The sequence below is a fragment of the Fukomys damarensis genome, unplaced genomic scaffold, assembly GCF_012274545.1.
Source record: "Fukomys damarensis isolate Sample0158 unplaced genomic scaffold, DMR_v1.0_HiC HiC_scaffold_23, whole genome shotgun sequence".
Lineage (NCBI taxonomy): Eukaryota > Metazoa > Chordata > Mammalia > Rodentia > Bathyergidae > Fukomys > Fukomys damarensis.
This window is the reverse complement of record NW_022900935.1, coordinates 40683792-40689782: the sequence shown is the minus strand read 5'-3', so window position 1 is coordinate 40689782 and position 5991 is coordinate 40683792.

Below are 5991 nucleotides of genomic sequence, written 5' to 3'. Positions count from 1 at the left end.
CAAAAAAAAAAAAAAAAAAAAAAAAAGAATTTACCTCTTCGAAAGATATTTTATTTCAAAAAGTGCAATTCGGTGTACTCTTTGCCCTATTCTTTGCCTTTGTGTTGGGTGTAGTAGCACACACCTGTAATCTCAGCACTCTGGAAGCTGAGGCGGGAGGATTATAAGAGATCACAGCCAATGTGAAAAACATAGTGAGACGCCGTCACCAAAGGCGGGGTATATACCCCACTTTATAAGAATTAAATATTATAAAAATTCAAGTATTTTAATATCATGTATCACTTAAATGCAGAGGGATGGGGGCACAGCTCAGCATGTCAGTAGAGCATGTGTTTAATTCGCATGAGACTCTGGGTTCAGTTGTCAGCACAATGAACATATATGATGTCTAAAAAACCACAGTAGCATACAAATTTGTGTCTGCATTAAAATACAAACACAAAGGGCTACTACCACAAGTTTTGCCATTTACCCTGAGGTGTACAGTGAATTAAAATAAATCAAAGAAACTTTCTATTTGATAGTTACAGCTACCTTAAAATGTCTTAACGAAGTCAAGTGAGGTGGCACACGAGGCTATTCTCCAGGCAAGAGAATCTCAAGTTTGAGACCAGGCTCAACATAAAAATGAAAGGGTTGGGACACTGCTCAGAGGCAGAGCACATGGAGGTTACAGGTTGGATCCCCAGTACTGCACCAACACTAATACAAGGAATGTGCACCTCCACAGCAGCCCTAACAGCAGACATCCAGAGAGAACGGCATTCCCTGAGCCTTCTTCCATGTGGTTCTGAAGAACTTTATCATTCCAAAGGCATAATGTGAATAACAACTAACCCTAAAAGGTTCTTTCCAGCTTTCAGTTTAATGTACACTGTGCTGTGCTCAGACTTCTTTCCTGAAAATTGGAAGATAATACTACCTTTTTTGGTACAGGGGATCAACTCCTTGAGATTGCGAAACAGGCAGTAGAACCACTGAGCCAAATCCCCAGCCCTGGAAGATAATAAAGCAATACCTTAAAACATTTTTTGAGGGAAGAGGGGTCTCACTATGAAGTTTAGGCTGGCCTTCAACATACAAAACTAAGCAAGAAACAAACAAAAAAGATTAATTATTACTTCCTGGAAAGAAACAAAACAAGTATAGAAGAAACAGAATTGAATCACAGTATAATAAATATTTCAGCTAACAAGATATACATTCCTATAACAACATGACATTCAACACTGGTTAAACCACAAACTCTGATGCAACTATGCTGGGAAGATGGAGAGAAAAAAGCAGTGGCATAAAGGAACTAAATTCTCATCTTTCTCTGGGTTAACTCAGCAAGTAATGTCTGAAATACATATAGAAATGTAAATATGTCCTGTTGACAGCAGTGAAGTGACAGAAGCAAAAAGTTATAACAGGAAGGGCTGGGGATTTAACTCAGTGGTTCTACCACCTCCCTCGAAAGCACAAAGTCCCGATTTTGATCCCTGGTACCCCCCCCACAAAAAAAAACCAGGAGGCTGAGAAAGGAGGATCATAAGTTCAATACCAGTCCAGCTACCAAAGGAGACCCTCTCTTAAAACAACAGAAAAGCTAGAGTTGCCTATGGGAAGAGGTATTCAGGGATGACAGGGATGGAACAAAAACTTCTAAAATAAACAAACTTTGCAGCATCATTTGATTCTTAAAAGTCCATGCATATATATATTACCTAAAATAAGTTAAAAATTAACAAAATTAAGACCTTAGCTAATTCTGTTTTTTGTTGTGTTAATTCACTGACATACAGCATTAGCACTGCAGTGTGCTTAATCACCTGGGAAGAGAGTAAGATTGGCGGCAGGGGCAGCCCACGAGCAGGCCTCAAATGAAAAGTTGTTTTTCTTCACAGAGAAGTTAGCACTACATTCAGCCACCAGGCCCACAAGACTCTTGCTACTGAGATAATCCATAAGGGGAAAGGGGTTTTTTGCAGTCATATAATCCCAACATTAAGGGAGAGTAAGGCACAGGATTCCAAGCTCAAGTTCCACCTGGGCTACATACCCAGATTAAAAAAAATAAAGGGCTAGGGGTGTAGTTCAGTGGTGTTATGTGCTTGAGTTCAATAACCCCAGCAGCCCCCCAAAAAATTGAACCTTTAAGAAATTTTAAAAGTGATATAACAACCAAACTCAGTTAACTTTAGTATGCATAAATGAGAAACATGCACAGTATGATCATGTCATCAAAATATATGGTGAATGAGCTTTTAAAACGTCGTACAATAAAAGACACACTGTCATTAACTCTCCCAAAATACTCCACCTCACTTCAAGCCCAAGCCACCATTCTTGCCACTTTGTGAAGCAGGCTTGAAAGTGCTTTTTCATGAGTGTCTTCACAAGGTGTAATAAAAAATACGGAGAATGCTCCTCTCAATGGCCATCTGATGGTAAAGCAGGCTTGTAAAAACAAGACAGTGTGGCCTCATCCGGCTTTTCACCAGAACTGGCACTGTGCAACTTCTGGTTATTCTCTGAAAATGACTATGAAAGATAAACATTTTGAATCCATTTAGAACATTAAAGCAGCCATGACAGCACAACTAAAGACATTCACAAAAGAAAACTTCCAGAACTACTTGAGAAAGTGGCAGGAATATGGGTCAGGGATTTAGCTCAGTGGCACCGCGTCTGCCTTGCAAGCTCAAGGTCCTGAGTTCAATCCCCAGTACCAAAAACAAAGAAACACAAAACAAAGTGGCAATAATAACAGGCTAAGTGTATTCAAAGAGAAGAGAACTTTGAGGGAGATTAATGGTAGTATGTCGTTTATCGAAATAATTCCTTAAATTTAAACATTCACTGGATTTTTTGATCATATCGCATATCATTAACTTAAGCAACAACTTTAAAAATATATATTATCAGGGCCAGGGATTTAGCTCAGTGGTTCCGCTGCCTGTCTCGCAAGTACAAGGACCCAAGTTCAATCCCCAGTACCAAAAAAAAGAAAAAAATAATAATAATAATATTGTGTGTGTGTGTGTGTGTGTGTGTGTGTGTAATCAGTGGTTCACCACCTGCCTCTCAAGCTCAAGGTCCCAAACTTGATCTCCATGTATATTACATGGTGGCACACACCTGTAATCCCAGCACTCAGTGGGCTGAGCAAAAAATATCGCTGAGTTTGAGGCCTATACAGGGAGACTGTCTCAAAAAAAATAGATTAGCTGGACATGCAGCTCACTGGAGAGCTGCTTACCTAGCATTCATGAGGCCCTAAGTACAATATTCAGCATCACCAAAAAAAAAAGAGAGAAAATATACAAGCTATAAGCAAAAATATAAATATAGGATCTTGATTCAAAGAGCTTAACATGATTTTTGTAAATAAATTTTACCCATCTATTTATTCATAGTTTTGTTCTGTGATTAATTGAAGTTTGGGGATTTTGGGGTTTTTTTGTTTTGTTTTTTGTTTTTCAGTGTTTTGTTTTATTTTTGTTTTATGAGACACGGTTCAGGCTGGCCAGGAACTCACATACAGTTCAGCCTGGTCTCGAACTTGCAGTGATCCTCCTGCCTCAGCCTCCAAAGTGCTGGTATCTACAGGTGTGCATCACCATGTCCAGTGATTAGCTAAAGGCTTTTTATAAAACTGAATAAAATACATGAAAGGAAGGAAAAAATGGGGATGTTTTAAAGTGCAAGCTAATCATTAGTCTACCAACCATGGTAGGTTTCAGTATCTCTCGAAAATAATGGCTTGCCTTTGAGAATACTACTAAATTTTAATGCCATTGTTTTGTCAATAAAAAAAAAATGCTTCCCATATATTTCAAAGTTCATTAATAACCCTCTAAGAAGACCTAAATTAAAGCTTGCCAAGCAGTTTCTCATGAAACAAAATTTGCTTTAGTTCTGGTTTGTTAGAATTAAATGTGCCAAGTGGCAAATTAAGACATGAAACACACTTTAAAGGTTATGCTTGGAAAGTATTCAGTGACTCAGACAGAGGTATCATTAGGCAGCAAGCAGCAAAACAAATACTGGAATACCTATTTCATTTACAGTCTGCTACATTCAAATGGATTATTTTACAATGGCCACCAAGAGCTATTCGGATAAACTTTCAATGGAGACAGACATAGATTCCCTAGCTTTCCATCAGAGGACTAGAAGGTAAAAAGAATGAATCCCATTTTCAGCATTAAAAGAAATCAAGAGTCCAATAATTCGCATAGAGCCACTATTGTGCCGACTATGCTGCGTGTGCTTAGTGTCCGTGGGAATGCTGACATGTGCACTGCAAGTGTGACTGAAGAGTCAATTAAGTGGTGGGAAAGGGCTTGCAGCAAAAATTCAACTAAAAATAATCCATTTACAGGAGAACAGTACCAGAAAATCTGGCTAAACTATAATCAAAGTCTGTATTTCCAGTTTCAATAGTAAACACAGTTGTTAAGACTGGTTAACACACAAGACCATAAGTGCATGCAATTTCAAGAAAGAAACATCTGTTTTACCAACGGTACTCTTGTTACATCCTCCATCTCTCCATTCCAGGGGAATGTGAGAGGAAGAAGAAGAGCAGGTACAACATACAGAAGAAAGAAGAGAGCTTACCCTAGTGAATGTTGGGTCTTTAAAACACTAAAACTATAAAATCTGAAGCTGCTCAATTTCTAGAACTTTACTGATGCCTCCTCCTACTGTTAGCCCCACTCAAGCTGAGGCAGAATTCCTATTTCCTACATCACTAAATTGCCAGGCTGGGCTTGAATTTGCAATTCTCTTGCCTAATGTTCCTGCCTCAGCCTCCCAGAGGGCTTCGATCACAAGCACGCACAACCATGCCTCCTATTTGATAAGGAAAAACAAAGGTATGGGCCCGGTGGATCTCTCAGATGAACAAAGCTGAAATTTTGTTGTTGTTGTTGTTGTTGTTGTTGTTGCTGCCGCCGCCACTTCTGCTGACTTTTGCTTCTGGGGGCAAACAGCCACTTAATTTTACTGCTGTGTTTTTCTGGGTAACATCTTCCCCCCAGTTTGAGAGATCAAAGCCAGGTCCTCACACAACACTGAGCGGAACCCCCAGCCCTGCTGCCCTGAAGAGGCATCCCCTCTCATCTTTAAACTCACCACGCACTGACCTAGCCACTTAGCCCACTGATGGTCTCCCTGCTGTGCAGTCACTAACCTTACCCTGGCTCCACAGGCTCACCTCTAGGTCTCCATGTGGTGCCTTTATATCTGCTACACAAGGTCAGCGGGATGTGACACCAAGTAATGCCAGTGAAGCCGGGATCAGCGGCCCACCCACAGGAAATGCCCAATGAATGAGGGCATTTAGTAACAATGAAATGAAGGGCTCTGCCTGGGACTTGTAGTAAGCTGGTTAAAACAATCAGCCCGGGGCTAACTTATCCATCAGTGGGGTAAGTAAATCATTGTTTCTTTTCTTTTCTTTTTTTTTTTTTTTTTTAAGTAAATCATTGTCCCCACAGCCCTCTGCTCTGGAAAACTAGATGCGGGCCAGCGCAGTATCCTGCTCTTCTTTCTTTCTTTCTTTTTTTTTTTTTTTTTTTTTTTTTTTTAAGTAAATCATTGTCCCCACAGCCCTCTGCTCTGGAAAACTAGATGCGGGCCAGCGCAGTATCCTGCTCTTCTTTCTTTCTTTCTTTTTTTTTTTTTTTTTTTTTTTTTTTTAAGTAAATCATTGTCCCCACAGCCCTCTGCTCTGGAAAACTAGATGCGGGCCAGCGCAGTATCCTGCTCTTCTTTCTTTCTTTCTTTTTTTTTTTTTTTTTTTTTTTTTTTTAAGTAAATCATTGTCCCCACAGCCCTCTGCTCTGGAAAACTAGATGCGGGCCAGCGCAGTATCCTGCTCTTCTTTCTTTCTTTCTTTTTTTTTTTTTTTTTTTTTTTTTTTTTTTTTTTTTTTTTTTTTTGGTGCTCTTCTTTCTTGTTACTGAGACTAGGCCACTGCAGAATTTATGCGAGCAG